Source organism: Chlorocebus sabaeus, chromosome 20 (genome assembly GCF_047675955.1).
Source record: "Chlorocebus sabaeus isolate Y175 chromosome 20, mChlSab1.0.hap1, whole genome shotgun sequence".
NCBI classification, from domain to species: Eukaryota; Metazoa; Chordata; class Mammalia; order Primates; family Cercopithecidae; genus Chlorocebus; species Chlorocebus sabaeus.
In genome coordinates, this window is record NC_132923.1 from 49,745,674 (window position 1) to 49,761,991 (window position 16,318).

General features: G+C 42.1%; 1 long non-coding RNA gene across 1 annotated transcript; it reads right to left on the reverse strand.

The window, feature by feature from the left end:
• Window positions 1-13,745: 13,745 nt before the first annotated feature.
• Window positions 13,746-16,074, reverse strand: LOC140709363 (uncharacterized). Its single transcript, XR_012089872.1, has 3 exons — window positions 15,686-16,074; window positions 14,980-15,049; window positions 13,746-14,484 (listed from the first exon to the last, which is right to left on the reverse strand). It is a non-coding gene; the product is annotated as an uncharacterized lncRNA (long non-coding RNA).
• Between the last annotated feature and the right edge of the window lie 244 nt (window positions 16,075-16,318).

Genomic DNA, 16,318 nt, shown 5'->3' on the forward strand with positions numbered 1-16,318 from the left:
TAGGTAGATTAAGACATGGGCTGCACAGATGGCCAAATAAGGAAGGGAAGAGGAAGAGAGAGAGTTCAAGGAAAGGAAAAACCAGTCTTTGGGGGTCTACAGGAAAATCCCTCTGAAAAAGACATCAAGGCAAGGGCAGCAAGAAAATCTTTCACCAGAGCTAAGCCAGCAGAACTATTTCTCAGCACTGTGGAAACACAACCACTCACTACCAGTGTGGCTGGGAATCTAGGCCTCCTAGGATGCTGGCATCTTATCTGACACTCTTCTCAGGCAGGCCCCACTGCAGAAATTAGGCAAAGCTCAACCTACAAACTTGGAGATCCTTGAGTCTTGCAAGAAGCATTAATGGTTTTTAGTTTCCCTCAGCATCATCCCCTCTCTGCAACTTCATGAGCTGATCTCAGCAACATTGTGTTCACTCAATGCAGGTGGGGAGTGTTGAGTTCTAGTTCTGATTGAACAATTAGCTAGCTGTGTGGCCACAGGCAGTTTTTTAACTTTCAGTTTGAGTCTCTGTTTCTTTACCTATCAAATGTAGACAGTAACACTGGCCTCTCAGGGCTCTTTTGAGCACTAGAGATAATCTATAACAAGTACAGGGTCTGACACATAGTAGGGGCTCAGTAAAGGGCAGCTGGTTCTGCATAGAAATGGATATGAATCATTCAAGTTTAATTATCATTGCAAACAATAACAAACATAGTATGTCCCATTAATTTTATTGTAAGTTTTATTTCACTGTGATCAGTGAGGTGTTAATAAATATATACTAACAATTATAGTTAAATCACAACCAGATCCCTGATTTGTATCATTTGCTGATTTCTGTGATATCAACACTATCACCCTGGCCAATTTCAAACTACCAATGTGATGTCCCTGGGCACAGAGTTGGGAAGAGAATGGTGCAATCAAGAGTCATGTGACAGGCCCAGGACGCCTCTGACGGTAGTCTCATATCTGCTTAGATGTATTCAGATGTCACATATTGGTACTTACAAATTAAGTCATGCACTTACAACTAAAAAAAAAAAAAAAAAAAAGAAATATTGTACAGCATTCTCACTAAATCAAGAATAGCCTCCTCACAGGAAACAGAGACTGCTCCTTTAGTTCCCCATATGCCACTAATTCCACGTTCTGCCACTCCTTGGTCACCATTTGAGTGTTCATAATTTTTAAATTAACAAACCCCTGAGGGGTGTGTGTGTGTGCGCGCGCGCGTGTGTACACGCGTGCGCGCACAGGAACTGAGCTTTTCCCACCTCTTCTCTGACTATCCACATAAGTGTAGATTATATTTGAAAATCAGCCTTGACTAAACTCTTATAATAGCTTGTAATATCAATTTAATGATAGATAAAATAAAGGAAAATTACATTCTCCTTCATTTAAACACTAAGCCCTTTAAATTGTTTTATTAAAAAACTTCATTTCTCCCCATAATTATCAATATATTTCCATCACCCCAGGAAATAAAAAGTCCCTTTCAGGGGCAATTTTAACACCTGTAAATCCCCCAGATGGTAGAGTGAGTCTATAAGAGCTAGAGAGGAAAAGCGCTTGTTTTATAGTCTGGCAGTTTCTCAGTTTGCTCTTTATTTTTTAAAATCCTTTCATTGCATTTTTGATTAGTGTTGGATAAATAATGTTTGGATTAAAAATCCTACTGTATGATTGTACTCGGCATTCTTGCTACTAGTTTCCCAGATTCTACATTGAATAATATATCTCTGTTTCCATATAACACTTTAGATGGTCACATACAGAACTGGAGGGACACAGATCATCTTACTCCAACTTTTACTTTGCCAATGAGAAAATCGAGGTCCAGAATAATACCATGGTTTGCCCACGTGAGGGCCTGGTCTTTTACAAATCTCCAGGCAGCCACAGCCACCCTTGCTCTCCATGCTTCCACCTCACCCCACTACACACTCACAGTGGGATGTACAGTCACAGAATTCAGCAGAAGCTAAAACATCAGCTATGCCCCACCGAAAAACAAAAAAGAAAATCACTTATTTATTCAATAAATACTTATTGGGATGGGTGTGGTGGCTCATGCCTGTAATCCCAGCATTTTGGGAGGCTGAGGCAGGTGGATCACTTGAGGTCAGGAGTTCAAGATCAGCCTGGCCAACATGGCAAAACCTCGTCTCTACTAGAAATACAAAAATCAGCCAGGCATGGGGGTTTATGCCTGTAGTCCCAGCTACTTGGGAGGCTGAAGTGGAAGAATCACTTGAACCTGGGAGGTCGAGGCTGCAGTGAGCCGAGATCACACCACTGCATTCCATCCTGGGTGACAGAGTAAGACTCTGTCTCCAAAAAAAAAAAAAAAAAAAAAAAAATATATATATATATATATATATATGTATTTATTTAACGGACATTTATTATACCCTGGTTACTGCCATTTTGATGCTCCATTTTTTAAGCTTATGATAGATACTCACTTCCTTAAGCTTCTGCATCATTAGTGTAACACACAGCTCTCTTACATGGAAATAAACCTTGTTAAAGAAAGCATTTGGCTATTTGCCTGTTATGTTCACCAGAAACTTGAAAAAACCTGGAAATTGTGCTCTGTGTTGTTTGTTTAACTCTAGACTTTATACAGACAATAAAGGATTTATTTAACTGATCAGACTCTTAGTGTGGAAGAACACTCTATGGCTTACTAAACCGTTCATTTAAACATAACTATGTGCCATAAGTGAAGTTCTCCTCCAAACCCCAAGTCATGCCACCAGTGGAAAGAGAGTGGTTTTTTAAATAGACAGTTCTAGAAACATACTCAGCTCCAGCAGGTGCTGGGTGAACTTCAGCAAGTTACTCCACTCTGGGACTCAGTTTCCTCATCTGAGAAACTAGGAATAATACCACTTAGCTCAAAGGCTTGTCAGGAGCTAAAACCTAATCACATCTACAAAGCTTCTAGCACAGCACCCCACACGATGATCACCTTGAACATATGAGCTCCCTTTCCCGTGTCTCCCCTACTCAGGAGATGGAAGGAGAGTTGACAGGAAAAAGAAAATGTATGGGGATGCACAGGAGAAGAGGACAGATGCAAAAGGAAATGTGTGGTGGGGGTAAAAGGGAGAGAGAATGGAAAAAGAATGACTTAGACATGGGGCGCAAAGAACAGGAAAGGAAGAGGCTGCTGCTGACGAGCAAGTGGGACTCTGCCTAAGTGCCCTTCTTATGCAATGTTAATCCCAGTTTTGAAGAAGGCAGCCTTGGTGCAGAGTGAAAAGGTAAAAAAGCCTTCTTCTCAGTTGGAGAAGAACTATCATCCCCCCCCAGTTTTCCCCACTGGAAAAACAAATGCTAATCCACTCATAAAAGTATTTCTACTAAAATGCTCCCCATTCTGAGGGAGTCATTTCCATATGCTGGCATAGTTGGCAACCTTATTTGTAAAGCCTGCTGTCCTTCAGTGGTCTTCCAAATTTGTGAAACTCCAAACAGTTCTGAACTCAGAAAATAATTCTCTAATCCAACTGTTTTCTAGCAATTGAATCTTTCGGCTCTGAGCCTGGTATTTTTACCTATGCCATTTAAGAAATCTGATTAATTCAAATAGACCATACTATGGGGCATAAAGAACTTTCATAAGCGTTGTCAGGGATCGTGTAAAAATATTGGTTCCACACCAAGCCAGTTCTACTGACTAGAAAGCAAGATAGGAAATCATACACAAAATGAACCCAATTCCTTACTAAGGGGCATGTTAATAAGGGGGCAATGGTGATGCAGGCCAAAGTCAGCTTATTTCCTAATACAGGATAAAATGTCTTTTTTTGATTTGATTTTTGTGTTTTAAATAATGTAGAGGATTTGAATGGAATTAAATATGAGTGGTAAGAAATGTTCCAGTCTCTGTCCTGTGTAACAAACTACCCTAGAACTTACTGACTTAAAACAATAACCATTTTACTGTATTACATGAATTGTCAGGTCAGGAATCAAGCAAGGCTCAGCTGGGTGATTCATCTGCTCCTCATGAAGTCAACTGAGGTTACTGAGTGGTACTTAGCTGGCATAACGGTAGGTAGTTTCAAGATGATTTACTCACATGTCTGATACCTTAAGGATAGCTAGAAGGCTGGGCTCCATTGTGGCTGCTGACCAGAACACCTACACCTGGCCTCTCCCGCAAGGTGGTCTCAGGGCAGCTGGACTAGTTGCATGACATTGACTTCTCCTAGAAAAAGTGTCTCAAGAGAATCTGTGGGAAGCTTTATGGCCTTCTCTGACCTAATCTTGGAGGTCACGTGGTGTCACTTTCACTTCATTCTATTGAGTCTAAACAAGTCATAAGGTCAACCCAGATTCAAAGGAGGGATATTAGGTTCCTCTCAAATAGCAAAGTGCAAAGTCACACTTTAGAAGATGTGTAGGATGGGGATATTTCTGCAAAATACAATCTGTAACGGGACTGGGGACAAAAATCTCTGATTGCCTTCCCATGGTATAGTATCTAAAATATCCAATATCAGCTTTAAGGCCAAAAGTGACTGTCATCATTGAGAGATTCTTTGCCCTGATCTGAAGTTGTTTGTTTACACAGTGCAATCCTATAATACCTACTTCCTGCCATCCCACTCAAAGACTTAGTGGATGTGGCTCTGGCAGGGCCAGCAAGGTAGTGACTTGAGGCATCAATCTATAAAGGGTGCTAAATTAACACTTAGACCTCAAATAAAATTACTGGAAGTAAAATAATATGGAGAAAATTGAATACATCAGAAGTCCTCTAAGGCAGCATGCAATGTATCATTGGAATGAATGGCTTGATAGACTCTCAGAGGTGGGAAGTGAAACTCAAAAGGAGGCATGCTTAAGTAACAGCAGAGGGTCACTGAAGTACATTCTCAGGAGAGTAGATCCAGGCAACTCAGAACTTTTGCCATCCTGGATAGATTATGCAAGTCTGGGACCAGAGATTAGTTGTTTGTAAGAACAGAAAGCAGACAGAGAGCTACCACCATCCCATCATCTCTGCACATCCCTCAAGTCAACCTCAACTTCTCTAAAGAAATGTTAGACAAATAATTAAAGAGTGGCCTTTCACTGTCTGGTCCTGGACTCTAGAGCCATTATTCTAGGCATCAAATCTCCCACCCAAGTAACCTTGGTTCAAGGTTGAGTGACAGACACAATGCTGGAGCAATGGGCTTGAGACTCAGGCTTTGATCTCTGATGTTTACACTGCACTCTAGAAGCTTTTGTCTCAATTATGATCAATTTTTTGATCTGTAAAACAGGAACAATGATAATACTTACCTCCATAGTATTGTTGTCTGAACAGTTGTATGAACAGTTTCCTTACAGCAATCAGTGAATGCTGGAAAATACATTATTATTGTGTTGTTGTTGTTGGTGCCATGGTGGGGGTGGTGTTTTTATCCTTCTTCCTAAACACTTCCTTGGCCACAGTACAATTTCAAAATGGCATAAGTTTGGTTGGTGTCACCTTCCCCATTACAGACTTCTCCTTGTTTATACAGAGTTTGGTAAATGGCTCTCAAATTAAATAAAATACAAAAGATAATCTACCATCTTGGAACACACAGTACTTGATATTGCAGACCAAGGAGCTTGCATTCTCCTGGAGCTACTCTTTTTACCTTGGCAGCAGATTAATTTTCAAATAAATGTAAGTTCCAATAGGGACAGTGCCAAGACCCAGTTGTGGCAAAGCGACCAGCCAAACTAATGGAGTTATTAGGGATGATCTCTTAAGAAGAGAACTAAATGTTGATTGAATGTGAAAACTATGTAACGCTCGACCTTCGCTTCAACAGCATGGTATTTTTTAGGATTTGGGGCCAGCCACCTAATTTCCAAATGCCTGGATGTATTCAGAAGTCAAACAATCTAGGTTTCTCTGAGAAAGATGAGGTAGACCACCAGACTCCCCTAATGATGATTCAGAGGAAATGCCTCTGCTTCCCTACCTCTCTTGCTTCTTCTCCCTTTTGCAGATGTAAACATGCCACAAAGCAGGGTGAGACATTTGTGAACCAGCTTTGCAGCTGCTTCATTACTCTACTAATATCAATATTAATTTTTGCAGGCTTCCTTTCTCAGCACATCAGGCTAGAGGTGCAACTTGTACGCATCCTGGTGTTTGGCAAGGGTATTTGTGAGCCTGCTCTAAAGGGCACCTCCTCTGCCACATCCCCTGTGGCACCGTGCAAAAATCTGGTTCAAGCCCAAGACAGCAGGGAGAGAGCAGGGGAGGCAAAGTCAAGTCTCACAGGCCAGATCACAAAAGCTGAAAAACAAGTACCTGGGTATTATGTGCCTGCCTCTCTGGTGTTTTCGCCGCCAATTTCCCACTTGGCCACATGTGCACGTTTAATTAATGTTCTGCTCATCACCTCCTGCAAGTCATTAATAATGATGCTCTGTAGACGCCGGCCCATCTCAGAGCCTGCCAGAAGCACGCCGCTGGCCACCAGCTCCCAGTCACTCCACGGCCGCCCACCGGCTGCTAACGTGGCCTTCCAGCCGGCTTTCAATACAAGAGACAGCTCAGAACCAGCCCCGTTGAATTCATCTTTCAAGTGAGATTTCTGGATGCATCCATTTCATTTCCTTCACCCACTAATGTTGTGGATGCTTTTTTTTTTTAATTCTATTAAAAAATGCAATTAAATTTGTCTCATGGAATTTGCTCTTTAAAAATCCAGACAGCTGCTTGCTCATGGTGGCATTATGCTCTTGATTCTTACACATTTTTTTCCTCATCTCCATTCCATTACTTTACTGAGGATTAAAGACAGGCTTACCAGATGGCAAATGCCAGGATCTCTTCCCACCCCCACCTCCCGTTTGGAAGACTAGTATCATATCGGCCATAATACACAGCCCAGGTTCCTCTATGCAGCTTTTGGAAGACACGAGCAATTGTTTCATTTAAATTCATTAGCCAATGCCTAAAACACAATTAAAGGGCAGAAGGTTAGAAAGGAGAAAACCTGAGTACTGCTGGGAATGCCACGTCCGGGTCTTTCTCTGTGTGCCTCAGTTTCTTCATCTCTTCAGTCTCACTCGCTTCCTCCACCATTTCTCAGCCATAAAGCATTCATTAGGCTGTGAAGCAAATGAGGTAATGTCTGTGGTGAGATGGTTTGTGCGTTTCCAAAGAAAGACACCATATAAAAAGCATTCTGATTGCTAACAGTCAGGGATGCTGAGGATTGGGCCTGGCTGGCTTTATAAACTATTTAACTGCCTGCTTCTTGCAGAAACTATTTTTATCAGTTAATTACACATTTTTCTTATTAAATAACAATGTGAAAGCATTTCTTGCTCATTTTCCTGTCATGATTAATTTAATCTGCCTCCTTTTATTGAAAGTCCAGTTTTCTTCCCCTCATCTTATCCACCCTGATATGCTAGTAAAAGCCCCACAACTGTTCAGCCCCTTTGATTAACATTAACCCATTCTACTTCCTTCTTTTTCTTATCCGGAGTCCCTGAAAGAGTTTCTTTCTCTCCCCAAACTGTGTGCCTGGTGCCTAAGGAAGCACTGGACGTTAAAGAATGGACCTTGCCCTCACAGATGGCTTCCTTTCTCCTTTCCCTTCTTGTGCCCTCTCACAACAGGCAAATTCCCAGAGGCAGAAAAGATTGAAACCCAGCCTCCAGCCATGTCCTGCATGGGAAGGAGGCCAGAGAGTCAGTGAAGGGAGCACTGGTCATGGTCGATTTCAAAACAGGCACACATGTGATGTGACTGGGATTGGACAGGAGTGAGAGGGAACATGCCAACGCCACTGGAACTCACTGCCCTGTGGTACTCTTTTCTAAGATTGGTTATTATTAACCAAAATCACTTTTTTCTTTTTTTTTTTTTTTTTTTTTTTTTTTTGAGATGGAGTCTCACTCTGTTGCCCAGGCTGGAGTGCAGTGGCACCATCTCAGCTCACTGCAAGCTCTGCCCCCGGGTTCACGCTTTTCTCCTGCCTCAGCCTCCCGAGTAGCTGGGATTACAGGTGCCCGCCACCACGCCCGGCTAATTTATTTTTATTTTTTTGGAATTTTTAATAGAGACGGGGTTTCACAGTGTTTGCCAGGATGGTCTCGATCTCCTGACCTCATGATCCACCCGCCTCGGCCTCCCAAAGTTCTGGGATTACAGGCGTGAACCACCATGCCCGGCCTAACTAAAATTACTAATTATAATAAGCAATAATACCATTATTCCATGCTTAAGCCCTTGACATGGAAAGGGGACACTAGGCAGGCCCTCATACTATTGCTCAATGCACAGAAAGAGACTGAGCTTCAAGAAGAGAAACCACAATTTTTGAGGCAAAATAGCCAACCATGACAATGACAGAAATGGTAACAGAAGAAGTAACTGCATTTTTTTTCATGTGTTCCTTGTCCAGGGTAGAATACTGTACAAGTGATGGGATGGCCCTTCTGAAGTTGGGCAGCAGAAAGGCTGTGGCTTCTCTTCTGGATGCCTTCTCTCACCTGCTGGCTCACACTAAGGAAAGCAGCTGCCACGGGATAAGTTGTCCCATGATGATGCCCAAGTGGCAAGAACCTAAGGAACAGTCAATGAAACACCGAGGCCCTTTGTCCTAGAGCCCATGAGGAACAGAATCCCACCAATAACCGCACAAGTGGGCATGGAAGCAGATCCTTCCTCCAGCTGATACAGAAAAGGACTCAGCCCCAGCCCCAAATTCATTGCCACCGCATAACCAATTTTGAGACAGAAGCACTCAGCTAATCCAATCTCTATTTCCACATCCCACAGAGACTGTGAGATAGTAAATGCCTGTTTTTCTTAAGCTGCTAAATTTGTTACTCAGTAGTAGATAACTATTACACCATCCCTCCCACAGTCAAGATAATCCAGAAATAACGTGGCATACTACAGTCATGAGGAAAAGTGCACTGCTGCCCTACCTCACGCGGGTGAACTCGTTAATCAACCAAAACCCTCTTTCTTTTTGGATGTGGTCTTACAACCCTTCCCAACACAACTCTCCAAGCAGGCACCCCCAAACAGTTGTTCAGAGATGGAAGAAAACTCTTGCTGTCCCTAGAACAATGCAAAGAGAAGAAAACTCCAAGTTAGAAGACCTGATTTCTACTTACAAGCCAACAGGCTTTGGGCAGGTCAATTGCACTCTCTGAACTTCGTTTTCCTCATTGATAAAGTGGAGATAATCTGTTTGGATGTTCTGAGGTATAAGGAACAGAATACTCAACTTAAAAAGTCTGAAGAGAATGTTGTCTTTCCTAGTCTGCCACCTTCTATGTGTTGGCATCTCCTCTTATGGCCACAGGACAGTTGTAGCAGCTCCAAACCTTATTCCTTGCTGAACTAATGCTCCTGGGCACAAAAAGGAAGCATTCTTGTCTTCTGGTCTATGGGTAAGAAAAAATTTCCCCAAAAAGTACCCCAGCAGAACTCCGCAAGTGTCATCTTGGCCAGAACCAGCTTACACGCCTACCCCTAAAATCATCACTGGCTGAGTGGATCGAGATTACCCTGATTGTCTGAGACCACTCACACTTCACACCTGAGGCTGGGAGAGGACTGACCTCCCCTGGAGCCTATGGTCATCCAGAGAAGAGCTGGCAAAATTTGAAGTTCTGTGCATGTAAAATGAAGAGGGGCCAGTTGCTGTTGGGTAAGTGTGTTAGTTTGCGCAGGCTAGGCCATGCTGGAGTATAACATACATGATGGTTTAACCCAATAGAAACTTATCTCTTGCCCACACTACATGCCCAGCACAAGTCAGTGAAGGGCTCTTTCTTTTTGCACAGACTGACTCAGGATCAGATTCACAGAGGATCCATCCTATCAGCACAAAAGCCTCAGGTTTACTCCAGCAGCAGAGGAAGAAACTGGAGAGGTCACTTTCACTCATATTTCTTTGGACAGAACCAGTGAGTGGCCCTACCCAACTGAAAGTGTAGTCTCCCATGTACTGGAAAGAGGAAAATGAAGCAGGAATTGTTCTGACCCTACTAGGCAAACAACAATGTCTGCAATAAAGTCTTATCTCCTCACAAGGTTTTTGTGACATTCAAATGAGATAATGTATTAATTCATTTTTCAAACACTCATTAAGCATATAGATCTACCAAGCACTGGACTGGGATAGAAACAAGGATCAATAAGACACAGTTGCCACCCTCTTAGCAGACATAAGCACTCAGAAGATATCAACCTTATCAGAATATCATTCAAATTTTGTTTGCCCTTTTCTTCCCCTTCCAGGCCCTGAGTGCTCACCTCACAAATGTTATCTCCCTATTGTTGGCTTAAAAGCTTTTGCAATGGTTTCAAGAGGGGTCATTGCCAGAAAAGACAGAGGACTAATAGAGAGTGGCACAGCATCCAGGGACTGTAGTAAAAGATGGCAAGACACTTACAGATGTCATCTTTTACTTAATCTCTCTTATCTCACAGAGTGTTAAAAACAATGAGTTTTTACATGGTTTCTTTCCAAAATCCTTTTTGCGTGGTGCACGAGAGAGAAGAGATTCCTGCCTGAGTCAGTTCTAATGGTCCACTCCCCTCCCTCCCCAAGCCGGTCTCCTTTAGCCAGCATTATCAGCAACTCAGTGTTTGATGGCTTCACCCCTCTCATGAGTGTGAGCGTTCTAAAGAAGAGGTCATGATGCTGTTAGGATTGACTAGGGTGCACTTACAGATAGACCCTAAAATTGCAGTGGCTTAATATAAAGTGCTCACCAGGATCACCTGGTCAGTTCAGGGCTGAAGGGAGGGTTTTTCTCCATACGGTCTTCAGAGACCCAGGCTGATGGTGGTTTTCCATTTTCAACCACGGTTTCTAAGGTTGCCCTAGGCATTGAGCACCCCACCAACCAGAGAGAAAAGATCATGGGCAGTGCATGTGGGAGGTTTTCAGTGGGCTGGGCCTGAAAATAGTACCTAGCACTTCTGCCCACAAACCACTGGAAAGAACTCAGTCATGTGACCACACCTAACTGCTAGGGGGGCTAGGATATATCATTTAATCGTGTGCCCAGGAAGAAAGAAGAACAGATTTTGGTGGACAGCTAGCAGTCTCCCCCACACTCACCCACACAACTTCCTATTTTTCAACTTGGCAAAAGCTGAGACCAGGGAGTATTTCTATACAGCAATGTACTCTTTGGCCTGCCAAGAGACCACATTTTTTATGGGAGAAGATGTACAAATATCTTGGTGCTATTAATGGGCAAAGATCTGACCCACCACCCATTTTTCCTGTGGTATCACTACACCTAGATTCTTGGTTAAGTCCTCCAATACTAGACATAAAACCTTAAGGATGTGAAGTGATCCAGACATTTCCAACCTAGGAGAAACCAAGGGATGCTTCCCATGTAAAATTCATCTTTTTCCAAACAGTAACCAAAAAGATAAAGGCTTATGTGACAATAAATTCAACAGCCATGAGACTTAAGGAGGGGGCTTCCTAGACACATTCCATTCATTCACTCACTGAACACGTGTTTACTGAACATCCATTGTGTGCCAGGCACTGTATTAGGCAAAAGAGATACACTGATGAACCAGAATGATGTGTCTTGTGGACCTCAGAGACTAGACCCAAGGAAGAAAGTATACAAGAATATAAAGGAAACACATATCATGATAATTATAAAAGAAAAATCAGCCCAGGCATAGCATAACAGCAGGAATAGGGAAGGGTGACGTGTAAATGAAGACCCTAAGGATAAGGTGGTAGCAAAGGGAGTGGAAGAGGAGGTAGGCACTGCAAGTAGAGGACACAGCGTGTGCAGGGGCTGGAAAAGGGAGAGTTCAGTGTGACCAAGGAACAGAGAGTGGCCAGTGTGGCTGAAGATGAGGAGGGAAGCATGAGTGGGAGACGAAACTGAAGAAGCCGGCCAGAACCAGATCATAAAGAGTTTTATAGGTCATGATGGGAGGCATTTGAAGTTGCATCTGAATGAAACAAGAAGCCATCAAGGCCTTTAAGACGTGAAGGGACAGGATTCCAACTGTATTAGTTAGCGAGGGTGGCCATAACAAAGTACCACAGCATGAGTGACTTAAAGAGCAGAAATTTACTGTCTCATCATTGCGGAGGCTAGAAGTCCAAGAGCCAGGTGTTGGCAGTGTCATTTCCTCCTGTAGCCTCCGAGGGAAGATCAGTTGCAGGCCCCTCTCCTAGCTTTCGGGGGTTGGCTGGCAATCTTTGGCACTACTTGTAGATGGTGCTTAACTGTGCCTTCACATCGTCTTTTCTCTGTACAAGGCTCTTTCTCTTGAAGCAGCATTCTTTTTATAAGGACAACAGTCATATTGGGTAGGAGCTCACTCTAATTCCGCATGACTTCATCTTAACTAACTACATCTGCAACGACCCTATTTCCAAATATGGTCACATTCTAAGGTACTGTGGTTACAACCTCATATAATTTTGGGGTGGGGACACAAGTCAACCTATAAAACCCACATTTTAAGATTAGTCTCTGCTAAGTATGAATGGGAAGAAGGGGTGATTGGAGTGGAGGTGCAGAGGCAAGATCTGGAAGACTAGGGTCACTGCTGCCAAGGTGAGAGTTGATGTGGGCCTGGGCTAGGTGTCCCAGGAGATATTTTGTTGATAAAACTAGCATGACTGCTGACAGACTGTATTTCACCGGCCAGGGAAAGGGGTGAAGCAAAAATGACACTTCAGTTTCTGGCTTGAGCAAGGAGGGAGATGTTGATGCAATTGAGGAGACGAAGAGGAACTGGGGGATAGAGACACGTTTTGGGGTAGATTCCCATGGTTTTATTTGAGTAATGTTAAGTTTGAGATAGGTATGAACCATCCAAGTAGATATACCAAGTAGACAGTTGCATATAAGGATCTGGAGCTCCAAGAAGAGTTCTGCTCTAGAGATTAAAATGTGGAGTCATGAGTACAGAGAGGAACTAAGTCACCAAGAACAACTGAGGTGCAGAGTCATTGTTGCTCCTTTTCAGGGTTGGTCATTCTTTTCAGAGGGCTGAGATCCTGACTGTCAAACAAGCCAACCCCTGACTGTTCCATCTCAGGCTTCACACAGATTATCTGGGTCCTTGGTTTCTAGAGAACATGAAGACAGTGCTCCAAATTCTCTCCCAAGTTTAGACAAACTGTTCATCATCTATGTCCAACAACACCCACACAGCCCAAGGTATACAGCTACCTACATCGTATAAACATCGGTGAACACACAGACACACGCCCCGTCCCTTCAACAGAAATGACCTAAACTTTGTGAGGTTCATATGTCCCTAGAGATGATCTCATTTGCCTGCTTCAAAAGCGCTTTGGTCTGCACAGCCTGTAGCAGCAAATTTACACTTCAAAAAGCAGACAGCTTTTTCCACATCTTATTCACTTAATGGGTGAGAATGTAAAATTAGTTCCGTTGCTGATGAGGACCTTGAGCCAAATGAAAAGTGTTCATTTGTCAGCACAGACTTACAGCCTGAGACATGATTATATAGCTAATCCAATAATGGGTTTTGATGCTGAGCATTTATTTATATACAGTATGTCTTGTTATCTGTTGATAATCAGGACCTACAATTTACTCTTTCTTGTGCGAGTAGTGTGAAATAGCAACATCTTCCAGACATATTGCATTTAAGTACCAACATGCAAACACATACAAAAAGCGCCATCATCAGCAAAATATTTTATTTGCTTTCTTTAAAAAAGAGAGAGAGAACCAATGCATGTATTCAGGCTTTTATATTTTTAAATATAATAGTTTTAAATAACACGTGAGGTCTCTTTCAAGGCTATACAAGGGTTAAAAAAAAACACTGAAAACAAAATTTCCTTTATCATTTTGATCCACCCTAATCAAGTAATTTCTTCCTCTTGCCCTCTAAAAATGCTATCTGCAGGTCAAATCCTACACGTATTTTTACATACAATGGTATAAACCAAAAAGATACCTGGTGAAAATCTTCACAGTGCCACCAACTGACTCTCCGACTACCTGAATCTTTCAGATACTCTGCGTGTTGCAAAGATGCACATTATCACCATGTGAGCATGGGAACTGTAATAATTATCTCAGGCAAAATCTTTCTTTAAAAAATAGTAACTTAAAATTAAATATAAAACCACCACATTTCTATAAACTCTTGCAGAGACTACATACTGCTGCATTATATTGTTTCTTACCCTGTGGACGAGCGTAAATGTCTGTCACTAAAATATAGGGACACTCTCATCCTAATATAAATATAAAATGCATAAAATCCAACATTTAAAACAACCAGGCATTTTTATAGGTATGATGTATTGTCACATATTCCAGCTATAATAAAGCCTACGGGAAGGGAAAGGCACGTCAGGATTAAGTATTCTGTTAATTGCAAATGTGTAGCACACCTGCAAAATCCGTGGAAAATCCCACATTTTGGAAAAGTCACTGCAAGTTCCTTTCCATGCTACCATCTCTTGGACAGGCCTAGAAAAATCCAGAACAAATGCAGAAAAGCATCAGAGAGCTGTTATCTCCAGTTACCACTTTTCCCTGCTTAGTAATCCCCAGCCCAAAGGAAGCTGAGAGGACTGGTCACTCTGATATATGAGAATGAAGGGGGGCAAGCACACTTTTTTAAACTGAAATTTATTCCACAATAAATACTTCAGTGTTGGTGGGACATGATGTTTTATTGGATTACACTCGTTTGCTAGAGAAATCACACTGGGAATAGCAAAGCTTGCGGTTTTGTGGGTAATGCATTTGTAGATGTGAGGGCTTTACACTGGAAGCGTGTTGAAGAAGGATAACAAGCCAAATTAGGAAATAGCTAAATACATGCAAATCTATATTAGGGAAATACATGGCCGCGTTAAGTCCAAGAGCTTTTTGCAGCAGTTGCTTTACCTAGGCCGGATAATTCATTAGGTTTTGACTCTGGTAAAGATTAAATGAATATAGCATACATTACATTCTTACTTTCGTCGCAGAAACAAATCTTCCTTGTACCAGCCAGTGTAATCTTCAGAGTTTTCGTTATATAAAACACCTCAAGAAAAATGCACCTCAGTAAGATTTACACTTTATTACTCTAATGATTCTACAAACACTACCACAATGTGATGAAAGACAGAGTAGTCCTGGACTGATTGAGAGCTAATAAAAATCAGTACTGAAAACTGAAAAGAGCACCCTTATCATCTTTCTTTCATTTAGAGCTGATTACTAGGGGATTATAATGCAATCACAGCAATGTGTGAGAGGTAGCTATGGGAACCAGTTTTAACTGTTTATCTAGCCAAAGATCTTAATTTAAGTTTGAACACTCTGATTCATTTATATGTAAGACACCAAGGAGACAAAATGCAGAAGAAACAGATGCGCACTTGTTCTTTCCATTTAACTTCGTAAGCTACCAGCCAATTTGTCTTTCAGGGACAAAATTAATTTCTGATGACAATGTGAGCAAGTAATAAACTAGAAGTTCCTGTCCTGGGAAACTTGTTAATGCCATGTAATGTTCTGGAGTTATTTAGGAGGGGAAGAAAGAGATTTGCTCCTGGAGTTACGGGGACGTCTGTAACAGACTTGCCTTTGTCCTAGCTCTTAGTCACCCCTGCAGAGGTTTATGACACCTTTTCTAGAAGCTGAATTGGGAAAGTTCAAAAGAAACCATGTTGCTTACCATTTCTTTCCTATGGAGTATTTTTAAACTTCTCATTTTCCTTCATATTCTCCGCATGATTCAGAATTGCTCAGAGCACAAACCTCTGGCCCATTGCTTCCTGGCCTTGGCATACAGGCAAGGTGAGTAATGATGAGATGATCAATGAATCATAAGGCTTCCTTCGTGGGTCCCACGTTGCTATAGAACACAGCCCTTTGCAGACAAGTGCACTCAACCTGAGGGGCTCGAGGCCATGGCAAACACTTCACAGAGGAGCCCAGGATGTGTGCCAGGACATCTCAGTGATGGCACTCAGTGTGCTAATCTGCTGCCAGCCAGAGAGAAGGGTGCCAGTCAGCTAGAATGAAAGGCTTGCACATACTTACTTGGATGGGAATTGAGACTGGCCACCTCCTTGAAAGTATCTATGATGCTACCTATTTCCTCATATCAGCGAGAATAACCATAATAATAATAATAAAATCTAGCACTTACTGAACATTTACTGTATAACAGAGAATAAGATGGACACTCTACATACATTAGTTCATTTAGTTAGCTCAAAACTCTATGAAGAAGTCATTTTTATGGCCATTTTTTGGGCAAGCAAACTAAATCACACAAAACCTAACTTGTCCAATGTCATGGCTA